Below are 13,336 nucleotides of genomic sequence, written 5' to 3' on the forward strand. Positions count from 1 at the left end.
ATGTGTGATTTGAAAATGTGCCCACTTGAGTAGCCTTCATAAAATATGTAATGTTTTACTAAATGCGTACAAATGTTTATTCAGAACGTATATGAATGCTAATTTTGCAAAAATGTGTCATATTAATGACTTAATGCTATGTACTTGCTTGATTAATTGTAGGCCTTAAGTTAGCAAGGTCTGGGCCTAAGTATTGCACAGCCTCATATTAAAATGCAATGTCTGAATAAAAGTGTGAATTCATGTTTAGAAAAATAAAGATGTATTGTTCTAACTGAAGGTTGACCAAACATGTAGCAGTAGCCTTTAACTTTCTAATGAGAACTGCTTGTAAAACCATGCTGTACCTAAAAACTTGCATTTGTGAGCTTGATGCGTGCAAGAGCAATGTTCCCAGGAACTAACAATGGACACACTAACTGGAGTATGGATGGATACAAGAAAGTTACCTGACGAGTCGGATGATGGGAACAGAAGGAGAAGAACCAATTATCGACGTGTGACAGATAACTTAGTAATATCATAGATTTCAACTTAAGCTTTATTTGGATAAACTGAAACGTATGATTTTCGGAACAATGGTAATGTGGGAAGTACTTTAGGCAATTTTGACTTAACTGGACTGCACAGAGGAGAAATGGTCCCTTCCACTTCTTCACTTCTTCATTCTTAGTGTGTTTATGGCTAAATAATTTGATGCTGCTCTTAGAGATTTGCTTTATGGTTCAGATCGCATGGAGACCCCTGTGTCTGAACTATCCCCTTCCGCTGATGCAGAACAGGCAGATGTCCAAATGACGAAGAGAACTGCAGCTTGCCGAGCCATACTGTATATAATTCTAGTTATATTATATATCAATTGCTATTTTGTTAGAGCCATAGTTAGATGTTTTCCAAAGTAACTTTGACTAAAACTGTTTTGCATGAAGCCCAAACATGCTATTCTAATCCGGATGCCAGAAAGGGACACACTAGATATGCTGACAACATACTGATTGAGAGAATTAGCATTTGTTCATTTGCTGAAACTAAATGTATGCTATATCTAATGTACAGTTATTCTTCTTGTTAATTTGTACTGTGATTTTAGAAGGTTTAACTATCCACGCATTAATGAAATTGAGATTCTTTAGAAGATTTGGTCAACCAGTGTATTTTGTGGATATTGATTTTGAGATTGATTTATGGGATTTTAGCAGAGAATGGGGAAGGAAGTTCCACAATTTGGCTGCCATGACTGCGAAAGCTCTACCACACCATCTTTTATTCCAGACATTAAGATGAGCTGAGTAGAGATTTCTGCCTGGAATGTACCAACGGAACATCTCCCTGATCCTAACTGGGCTAGCTTGATGGAGAGCCTTGTGTACTATACAGAGGGCCATAAACATGATGTGATTTTTAATAGAAAAAAAATGCAGCTCGCGTAGCCCCATAGAAACTGATTGATTTCTGGGGAAGTCAAGGATAGCCCTGGCTAACGCATTCTACACTACCTGCAATTTTGCCTAGATGCAGTTATTAATGTCTAGATTGAGTGTGTTACAATAATACATTCTAGACATAACCAGTGCCAGGGCGACCTGATTCAGTACCAAGAAGGGAATAAACAGGAAGATTTTCTTCAGCCTTCTTATAAGCCAGAAGCAAGTTGCAACTGTCTGATTGGCCTGTCCGTTCAGAGAGAACTCGCTGTCCAACATCACCCCAAGATTTTTGTCCTTCTCTGCTGGAACGGGCAAATTGCCTAGAGTGTTCAGCCACCAGTTGTGTTCCAAATGGAACCTTGCATTCCAAAGAGCTACACCTCGGTTTTCTCCCCCTTGAGCTTCAAGAAGTTCCATTTCATCCGTCCTGCTACATCTGACATATAATGGCAGAAGTTAGCTGCAGTAGCTGCCATGTTCTTAGAAATTGAAGCAATGATCTGGGTGTCGTTGTCAAACAACACAACTTGCAGCCTATAGGAGCAAATAAGACTGGCGAGTAGAGAAACATGAAGATTAAATAATGAGGGCTCAAAGATGAGCCCTGTGGTACTCCACATGGAAGAAAAACAAACCAGACTGGTATTGGTTCAGAATCACCCCCTGGGATCTATCCTTGAAGAAGGAGGATAGTAATGACAAGGCCCTGTCTGTGATGCCTATTTCTCATAGGCGTTGAATCAGCAGAGAAGGGGAGATAGCATCAAAGGTCCCAGACAGATACAACAGGATCAGAGACTCGCATTGCCTTTCTTCCACTAGCGGCCTAATACTGTCCGTGGCTGACACCAGTGCAGTTCAGTTTCAGTTCCATGATGTTTCCGAAAACTAAACGTGACATGCCAAGCTATCCTTGTTCTTCCACAAACTTCATCAAATGGCAATTAAGATGTCTCTCAAAGATCTTAGCAGGTAATGGAAGTAATGAGATCGGACAATAGTTTTGAAGGTCTGATATCACGGTTGGGCTTTTTAAGAACTGGCTTCACCACCGCCTCCTTCCATAGCTGTGGATAGCAGCCAGAAGAAATAGCCTTGTTCATCAAGGATGAAAGAGGGTGTGCGACAATATCAGCCACCATGTGCAAAAAAGCAGGTTCACACGGTTCAAGGGGAGAGACCGACTTGGTATCAAAGAGGTGCTGTTCAACACTTTCAGGGGTAAGAAGAGAAAAGACCGTGAGCAAGTTAACCTCTTTATCCTTAGATTTTAGAATGTTAGGAGGTTCTGACTGAGGCTTAATATTTGGAGATTGTAGCTTATTGTTGTTTTTAATTAAGATACTTCGAATTCATTCTAAACTTTAGTGATTTTAAGTTGAAAAAAATCAGCTAACTGATTGCATGATTCTTGCAAGTCTTCAGGTTCTCCTGAGGGTGCAAGAGTAGAAAGCTGCTGCATCACCTTAAGGAGCTCTTTAGAAGATTTGGCTGATTCAATTTTGTTGGTACAATATAAGGATTCTTCTTCTTTAAGGGGCAGTTTATATTCCCTAATCCTTAGCTTGTGGACAGCTTTTTCTTGCCCCTCATAATTTTTCCTCCAAGCTCGCTCCTGATAGCGACACGCCTGCCTAAGAGTCCTCAGCCTATTGTTGAACCATGGGGCCGAAGGATAATTCCTCCTCAGCCTAGCTTCAGTATGGGAGCTAACATATCAGCAGCTGCACACAGCCAAGCTCGGAAATTCGCTCTCCCCTTATTCACATCCTCCTGAGTCTCAAAGGGCATGGTACCTTGGTACCTAAAGTGGTAGCAAAAGATTTTGCAAATAACCCCTTCCAGTTCCTCCTACAGATTTTACTGTTAGAAAATGAGCATCTCAGGGAGGAATCATAAGTGAAAATGAGGGAGTTCCAGGATCTGACCATTTGAGGGGATGTATGGTCTGAAATGACACCCAGGGTCATTAGAAAAGAAAACATCTAAAGAACGTCCAGCAGCATGGATGGGTACCATAACCAACTGAGGCAACCCCAGACAGGACAGGGTCTCTTTCAGTGCTACGGAGTCTCTATCAGGGGCTGCTCCTCCATAGGGGTGAAGGACCGTCGCCCTCTGCCAGCAGCAGCAGCAGCAAACCTTTTCCTAAAACACGTGTTTTTGGGAAAGGGGCGGGGCCACTGGGGTGACATGTACTGAGAGGGAGTGCACAACACTTCTTCTCAGAGCACATGTGTGTTTGGCCGGCTGCCTTGGGCCGGCCAAACACACATGCGAATAGGGCTCTCTCCAGCCCAGCAACAAAGTTGCTGGGCTGGAGAGAGCCTGCACAGGCTCCCAGTCTGCCTAGGAGTGCCCTGGCTAGGTTCTCCCAGCCAATCCTTATGCTGCTTTCAGCTGGAAGCCTGTGCCTGCAGCCATGAGGAGACAGAGCAGAGCAGATGGAGCGGCGCGCGGGGGACGAAGGTAAGTGTTTTTTATTATTATTATTTGTTATTTATTTTAATTATCTCCCCTCCCCCGCACGAGCGTGCCGCCCAACCCCTTCTGTTAAGTGTGGGCCGCGACTGGTCTCTATTAGCACTATCTTCAAGGTGAAAGTTAAAATCAAGGTTCAATAGCTCTGTTAGAAAAATAGTTCTCGGGCCAGGGGGTCTATAGACTAATATCCCAGAGACGTAACTAGTAGGAAATAATTTGAGCTTGAAATGAAAAGCTTCACAGGAGCTAATGCCTAAACTAAATCCTAGATGGTATTGGTAATGGACTTTAAAAACCACTGCTAGACCCCTCCTGGCCTCCCCACTCTATCCAATCTTAAAATGAAGAATTCAGGAAGAATTACATCAATGAGGTCAAGGCTGGAGGCTTTGTTGGCCCATGATTTTGTGATGAATACCCAATCTTGGTCATGAGCGGCAACGAAATCAGTGAAATCTACTTTGTGGTTTAGCATTGTCCTCACATTAATTAGGAAGCCATTAAGCTTAATCTCAGGTTTCCCAATTTCATTGGAGGTCGAAGCAGTTGTCATACTATTCTCAGATTTGTGGGGCATGCTAACATGTAACAGGCCTTAAAACCATAACTGCTGCAACTACATGATTTTAAATCATACATGTTGGCAAAACAAAAAGGCACACAAGAGGCAGGCTGACCCTCCACTCGTAGTGTCTGTAGAAATTCTCTAGAGTACCTCAAGGATGGGACATATCCAGGTCAGCAGGACCAGGGGTCCGATTGCCTGGTGTAGTCCAGACCCAGATGGGCGCAGACGGGCTTGCCTTAGGCGTGCCTATAGTGCTCCAGTGGTGCATCCACCCACATGCCCCTTATATAGTGTCTCTGTAGAACAAGTAAAGCGCTAACTTCACAATGTTCCCCTCTTTGAAACAGGAAGTGAACAGCGTGCACCTTCCCTTCGCATCGATCGATTCCTTGTGAACTGTTGTGGACCAGGGAAGCAGTTAAACTAATAAAAAAATTACTGTTAGGTGTAATGCAGTTAAATAGTGTTAAAAGCAACTAGCGTGCGCGGACAGTACTGAGAGTGCTGGAAAGAGGTGGGTGCAGGTCAAGCAGCGATGACACTCAAGAGCAAAATATAATAATGTCAAAGAGTAAAATATAATAATGCCTAAAAATGTAAAAAACAAAATCCAGTATAGATAAAATGAAAGTGGCTTTTTATCAGGCCACTGGCCAAATAGTATGCAATCTCTGCTATTTACCCAGCAACTAGCAAAATAGTAAATAATTTCTGCTATTTAACCAATGGCTGACTAAATATCGGAAACTTCACTGTTTATACAGCTGAAGACTAAATAGCAGAAATGATGTAGTATTTGATTAGAGGCTAGATAAATAGTGTGACTGATCTTTACTTATGATGGACATGAGCAAAATGAGGTACTCTGGGCACTGGCAAGTTGGATTCTGTTGGACTTTTTTGCTTATGCATGGTCATCCCCAATCTTTTTGTCTCCTGCCTCCTATTTTTCTGACCTGTTGCTGTTGGCTTTTGAACTCTGAGCACTTTACCACTGTTAACCAGTGCTAAAGTGCATATGCTCTCTTTGTAAATTGTATGTTTGATTGGTTTATCCATGATTGGCATATGTGATTTACTAGTAAGTTCCTAGTAGAGTGCACTAGAGGTGCCAGGGCCTATAAATCAAATGCTACTAGTGGGCCTGCAGCACTGGTTGTGCCACCCACATAAGTAGCTCTGTAATCATGTCTCAGACCTGCCACTGCAGTGTTTGTGTGTGCAGTTGTAACTGTAAATTCGACTTGTCAAGTGTACCCACTTGCCAGGCCTAACCCTTCCCTTTTCCTATATGTCAGACACCCCTAAGGTAGGCCCTAGGTAGCCCCAAGGGCAGGGTGCAGTGTATGGTTAAGGTAGGACATATAATAATGTGCTTTATTTGTCCTGGCAGTGAAATATTGCTAAATTTGTTTTCACTGTTGCAAGGCCTGTCGCTCTCATAGGCTAACATGGGGGCTACCTTTAAATATGATTAAAGTGTAGATTCCCTTTGGGAGCGGATGGACATGTGCAGTTTGGGGTCTCTGAGCACACAAATTGAAAATACATCTTTTAGTAAAGTTGATTTTAAGATTGTGTGCTGCATGGTTTTCGGATCATCGTGCAGCTGGATTTCCGACGCAAGTACCGCTGGGCGTGTAGAAACAACGCAAGGCCTGCCCGGACCCGAGAGTGCTGACCGGAACGCCACATCGCTCTTCTGCAGAGAGAAAAAACAACGTGCCCCGACCCGACGAAACGAGAAACGATGCAAGTTCCCGCTCATGAGTGGAATTGACACATCGCAAGCTCTTTTTGATGCACATTCGCCCGTGCAGGGTTATTTTTGATGCACCCAAGGTACTTTTTCATGCTAACAGTGTTAGTGTGTGTTTAAGACTACTTAAAGACTCTTTTTGCATTTTTATTGATAACTTGACTTGTGTATTGTGGATTTTTGCATTTTGGTCTTGTTTTGTTTAGATAAATATTTCCTATTTTTCTCAACCAACCACCACATTTCTAACAGATTGCATCTTTCAATGGGAGTGCAGAAAAGCGGGAGAAGCATTTGAAAGTAAGTGAATATAAAAAGGTATAAAAGTACACACAAAAGTAAATGCATTAAGCTAAATTAGTTACAGATAAAAATAAGAAATTTACAAATCAAACGTCTGCTTCTGGTCATGGCACTCAATCTTGCAGCATTTGACTGTCTGTATATCACTCTATAAAGTTATATCTGCAAAGAATAATGAGTTGGGGTGGGTGATAAATTCTGCTCCACCAGAGGAATTCACAGAGTTTTGCCCACTCTGTGTTACGCCTCTAACTTGGAGTTCCAGCAAAACTCTGCCAACTACCGCATGGCAGAGTTTTTTTTCATGTGCGGCTCGCCAATGGTAAGTTGGTGAGCTTGAGTGAGAATTGGCATCTCCTATTGTGATGTTTTAGCACTACGTGGGCACCTGGTGAGATTTTCTCAACGTGGATCATCGGGGGCACTCACAACTGTTTGCGGTGAGAAGCCGCTGCTTGAGTAGACAATTTACTTGAGTGCCAGAGAAGAAGCAGTGCCCTCTGGCACACCACACGGTGCCCTTTGTGCTGATTTTGCAGAGCAGAACAAGCTCCCACTGCTAAAAACCAGCGCAACATGCCGACCTCTGCCTGTTCACACAACTCTGCGGGATCTCACAGAGTTTTCATGTAACTCGACGGAATTCTACAGAGTGAAACTTCGTGAGTTCTGTCCACCCCTAATAATGAGAATGTTTTTAATGCATGTTATGTAAGTGTATTGACATGCTAAGCAGTGTTTTAAATGGGCTGGATACTATTTGTACTGGGGTCTCATTTCTGACTTTGACAGCTTTGTTTCTGCAAACAAAAAACCTAAAGCCAGAAAGAAAAAAAAATCTGAGCAACAGCCTTGGAGGATGTACCTGACTAAAGTCAGGGTGCAGGGGACCTGGAAAATCAAGGAGCAGGATGATTGGTAGTGGGGAAATGATGACCAGCAGGAGGATAAGGACCAGGGAGACCAAGGCTAGAGAGGACTAGGAACAGACAGACAATGAGGAACTGGACCAGGAGCAACAGAATCAAAGATACAGGGACCAGAGTAAGATTTGAAAATGGGACCCAGAGATTCCAGGCCAAAAGGAATAAAAGGACTAGTATTATGAAGACCAGGGTGACTTGGACCTGCAGGAGGAAGAGGGCTATGAGAGCCTGAGAGCACTGACCAGGCCAGGGGGGCTAAGAGACCAGGGCCAGGAGTAGCAGACCCAGGGGCAGCAGACCCAAGATGACCAGTACCAGGAGAAAATGTGAAAGGAGAAACAGGGGCTTATTTACAAGCCCCTGTGCGCAACTCTAGCACCACTTTTGTTATGCTCCTGTGGCCCACAGTGCAGATCCATATCTATGAGGCCATGCAACGCCACCCTCCGTGGCTTTATATGGTCATGTAGATATGGTGTAAGGCAACATATTGCATCACAGTGCATTGGGGAGGGGTGCTATGTGAGTTGTTGTGGGTGTTCCCACTCAACACCCACTGTTTTTGACACTACCCCAGATTGACAACAGAGTAAATCTGGGGCAGAGTAGGCATAATGAGAAGAAATATTTACATTTCTCCTAACTTTTCATCTTTCCTCCTAGAACGAGGAAAAAGCCTCTTATGATTGTTTTTGTGCAGGAAGAAGCCCATTTCTGCACAAAAACAATCATGCCAACAACACACACACCCTTGCATCTTGGTGCAAGGGTACCTGAGTTGGTGCTTGGCTGCAGTTTGTGCACTGGCTGAAAGGATAGCAATGCACCGTATCTTCTAGATACGGTGCACCCCTGCTCTTTCGAATTCGCATAGGGCAGCGCAGTAAAATGACTTGAGGTGCGGCGCTATGCTAAGTCTCTGTAGATGAGGCCCAGGGTCTGTAGGATAAGGACCATAGAAAGTAGATCAAGGAGGCGATTAATTCAAGCATTCCACTCATCACTTTTTATATGCTTTAGTATATCCCACTAAGTGGGTGTATGCCCAGACGTGGGTCCTGTGCACACTTCCTCACTGGAATCATGCTCTACCTGGCTGATGAGCCCTCACTAGGGCAAAACCTGTCCTGGGTTACTCGTGTTCCAGTTTAAGGAGGATCTCGTCAGGCAGTTCAGGCTGGGCTGTTCCCAAAGGAGAATGGTCAAAACTGATTTGCACATGGCTGGGTCCAAACTGAGGTGGCATGGTGTGGAAAATAACAATGGACTAGGATATGGCAACAAGTAAATACCAGAAATTAATTTTAAGTATTCCACTGATCACTTTTTTTAATACTTCAGAACTGGGTATCAGCTATCAGATTAACAAAATGAAGAGAATCAGGAGGGCCAGAAAACGGGGCGGGGTCAAGATAACCAGGACCAGAAGGACCAGGAGAAGGGGGTCTGGAAGGTTTAAGATGGTCTAGCCAAATGAGACCTGAACAAGGAGGCTCATGAGCAAAAGGATCTTGTCTAGAGAACACTAAATCAGGAGAAGGACAAGAATTGGGAGGATTAGGAATAGGAGCACCAGGGTTATGCAGACGAGGAACAGACTGAGAATGACTAAATCAGGATCTGGGGGACCAGGAGTGGAGACTAATGCAACCTGTAATAGAAGGACAAGAGCTTAGAGGACCAGGGCAAGGGTGACCAGTTGGACCACAATCATGGGGGCATGGGAGATCAGGCTCAGGATAGAGGCTCAGCTAGAGGCTCGGGAAGCTCAGATAGAGGCTTAGGAGGTTCACGTTCTAGCATACCAGAAGAAGGAGAACCAGGATGGGAAGGTAAGGAGGACTAGAACAATGGAAGGAGTGTAGGATAACAGGAGTCAAGACGACCAAGCTGGGTGCCTAGGACCAGACTGGCCATGAGGAGGAACAGGATGACCAGAACAAGGAAAATCAGAGATAAGAGGAAGAGTTAAAACAGAACCTGGATGACAAGGAACTGGAGGACTTGGAGGACCAGGGCCCATAGTATCATGACTAGACTGAGGAAACATAGTGAGATCCGGAGCAGGTAGAGTCAGGTCATTAGGACCAGGGACAAAAATAAAGAGGATATGTTGGACTAGAATATGTGAATTAGCAGGATTACGTTAACCAGATGTTGTGGGCAATAAGATCTAAAAAGACAAGATTTGGTGTTCTGGGGTCAGACTAGGAGTATAATTGGGTACCAGAAACAGAGGTAGGAAGCCCCTGGAGACCAGAACCAAGGGGGTCAGAATGAGCAGTACCAGATGGAGCAGAAGGACCAGACATGGCATAGCAGGACCAGGGTGATGAGGTTCAAGAAGGAGGCAAAGATACTAAGGGCCAGAAGGATATAGGGAACTGGACCAGGAACTAGATGACCATGACCAAGAGGACCCAATAATGAGGACCAGGATTGGTAGATGCAGTACTATGTGGATCAAGAGGACAGGGAAAAGGTCCATGAAGATCGGGATGACTCAAACAAGTAGGACTAGGAGTGACAGACTCAGGAAAACTAGAACAAGAAGAGCAATTTAGAGCACGAACAGGGTGGGGAAGATCAGTAACATCACAAAAGAAGGAGCCAGAGCCAGTAAGACCAGGAATGACCAATACAAAGAAAGGCCAGGACCAGAAAGTATAAGGAAGTACAGAGGAAATCACTACCAGGGTGACCGGGACTAGGAGAACCCTGGCTAGGAAGACTAGGGCAACCGGTAAAAAGAGGACATAGACCACGACCATGTAGAGGACCAAGAGCCATAGAAGGACCAGCAGGAAAAAAGAAGAAGATTGGTAGGAGGTGCAGACGTCTAAGTCACATATATTAGGATATACATTTTCTAATGCTGTCAGCCCCTAGAGACCCCCACTATTTTCACCTATTTAAAAACAGTGATGGGAAGCATGGACTTACAAATCACTGCATGCAAAACAGATAGAAGGCCGGGACTGTCACACATGGCAGGGGCCACCTGGAAAGACATGAGAGTCAACATTGGAGAGGGTTCTGAAGGATGACAAAGGAGTTCAAAACAACAGTAGATGCTTTCTGATGCTGGCATAGTCTTCTTAGCATGGATCCGGGGCAGATGGGCTAAAACTTGGCAAATGGGTCTAAGAGTGGATCCGTGAAAAGGTCTGTGGTCTTTGAGGAATGGCTAAAGGGTTTGAGAGACTCAGAGGCTGAAGTCACGAAAAGTGGTCAATATCTAACAAAGATGGCCAAGGAGCTGTGGAGGTCATAAGAGAGGATCAGAATAAGACACTGATGAGAAGAAGAGGGAGCCATGGAAGCTGCAGGCAGCTTGGCTTAGATGGCCTACAGAGGGACACTGTGTAACAAAGAAGTTTGACTTCCAAATGTGTTAGCATAGAGATCCAAGGTATCAGTGGCAACCAAAAAAGTGGCTGCAAAGCCCTTGGTGTGTGCTGAAAGTTAGTGAAAATATGTATAAGGTCTTTTTGAAAGGGCATCAAAGAGATTTTGGGTGACATGGCAAGTACACTAGCCAGCAAACGCTTGGTTGGCAGAGGAATTTTGATGGATGTTGAAGCTTTAAGGCTGAAGAGCTGTGAGGCAAGAAGAGATCATGTAGAAGTGCCCAAAGGACTGACAGATCGTCTTGTAAGGCCAACAGAAGAAAAAAAACATATTGCTAAACAAGGTATTCTGAACATAATTGTGTAGAAAGGCTCTTAACACCTATAATGATATGGTGCCTACTAACAGGTAACAGACAAACACAATGGTCTATCAGGGCTGGCAAAAGGATAAGCAGACTCCAGGGTCATTAAAGACAGTGAGATAGTGAAAGCTCTTAAGAGTAAAAGCTTGAGGACCAGCACAGAAAGTGAAGGTTGACAGGGTTCTGTAGACTAGTATGAATGCCCAAATCATCATAGAGGATCAAGGGCTAGCTAGGTGGCTATGATGGCCAGTTAAGGATGGCCCACTGGGTTCAGATGATGAACTCAGGGGATCAGAAGAGGTGGCATAGAAATATAATGATGGAGGAGGAACATAATGATGGGCAGAGTACTGGTATAGAGGGTCCTACTGCTGATGCAAAGAAGGTTTTGTAAGGTTTGAGGGACTGCTGAAGAGTTATGATGTTGATAGAGAGCAGGATGAGCTCCTATATCAACAGAAGTGTCATCAGAATTTGCAAAGTGTAGCATATGGGTTCTTAAAGGAGAGTCTGGTAGTTGCTAGAGGCACAACAGATGGCTGTAAAATCTAGAAGAGAGAGCCGGAAAGCCAGATAAGCTTTTAGAACTGTCAAAGAGGAAGGACAGTAGAATTCTTAGGGCCAATATGGACCACCAAGGAGATTCTGAGAGGAAGCATCACAGATTTCTGAGATATGGACCAGAAAATAGATTCTAAGAGCCTGTGTCACTGGCCAACAGACTCTGGGGGTTAATGAAAGAGGTCAGAGAAATGGCACAGAGTGTTGATATTGTGTATCTGAGCTGTAAAAAAGAAATAGAGAGATGTTCTGGACACTGCATGTCATAATATGAGGTCAAAGGGGATTTATGTCAGGAAGAATAATGGTCTGTGGATCAGTGGTAGGAGTTCTCTAAGAGACATTCAGTGTGATCTGAGGTGTCCTATAACAACTAGAGGTAACATGGCTGAGGCTGGTTGAGGTGGTAAAGGAGCTGATGAATTATGATGGGCATCAGAGGACGCGGTTGATGAGAACATGTCCTAAGCTTGTGGGACGTTTGAGCACCAGGATAAGGGCATATTGGTTGACAGAAACAATAGGTAGGACTCTGAGGGCTGGCAGAGGAGCCCTGAGAGCTGCCAAGATGATGCAGATGTAATTACACCATTGACAGGATGGTGTGCGGTCCTGAAAGCAAGATTGATGAGCTAGTAGACAGTAGATTGAGTTGGAAGCCAGGGCAAAGAGATTTGGATAGCCAGTGACTAAGGCTGTTTGGATGCAATTTTGTAGAAGGAAAAATGGAATAGGTCAGGATGGAGTTGTGAAAACAGGATGGCTGTGGATGAGGGCACTTTGAACGATTTTAATTGTCTGAAATGGACTTTGCAGAAGCACCAAATTGGTCTGTGTAACAAAGGAATTTAGACAAGGACAGTGCACTGGGAGTTCTTGAATTTGCTGTATTCCAATTTACACCACAATCATTCTTAATCTGCTACTATGCAAAAACACTATGTCCAGTGTTGGTGTAAATAACTGAATAGTTAGCTAAGCATGGGTCTAGACTGATGATCTACAGCACCAACATAAAGAATCTGCAATTAACAAGAGTAATATACTCTAACCGAAATCCAGGCATTCCTCTCCCACCTATCCCTCCACTCACCTTCTGCTCTTGAGATTGTAATGGACCCACTCTATTATTGTAGTCCTGGTTTTAGGCAAAGTAATTTCTGCCACACTCTGCACTTACAGGCCCAGGTAACAGATATTCACCTTGTATTAGAGAGAGTGAAGCCAGGAGAATGAAAGGGTGAATCACAGTTATAAACTAATGGCCTTCTTCTCAGAGGGCCAAGATAAAGAGTTGGAAATATGTTCCAGATTTCCATCTTTGCAAGGATTATCTGTGATCAGTCAAAAAGTTGTGTGTTTGCTGGCTTGCTCAGCAACTTTAAATTCCTGCTCAGGATTATACTTCCACTTTATCAAACTTCAGCACAGCAAATGTTACTTTAGACTTTCCTACTAGGAATAGTGCTTTGTGCAGTACAAAGTAGATTCACATGTACCCACATTAACACTGGAATGTTTGCATAATTTTCTCACCTTGGAAAACCTCTTAATCCTGCACACGACAAGGGCAGATTTGTTTATTTCCAC

The 13,336-nt window shown here is 43.9% G+C and overlaps 1 protein-coding gene across 1 annotated transcript in view; it reads right to left on the reverse strand.

The window, feature by feature from the left end:
- LOC138293099 (complement factor H-like) overlaps positions 1-13,336 on the reverse strand; it is a 639,206-nt gene that overhangs the window by 272,029 nt on the left and 353,841 nt on the right. The gene's annotated exons all lie outside the window — the stretch shown is intronic.

This window comes from Pleurodeles waltl, chromosome 4_2, assembly GCF_031143425.1.
Source record: "Pleurodeles waltl isolate 20211129_DDA chromosome 4_2, aPleWal1.hap1.20221129, whole genome shotgun sequence".
NCBI classification, from domain to species: domain Eukaryota; kingdom Metazoa; phylum Chordata; class Amphibia; order Caudata; family Salamandridae; genus Pleurodeles; species Pleurodeles waltl.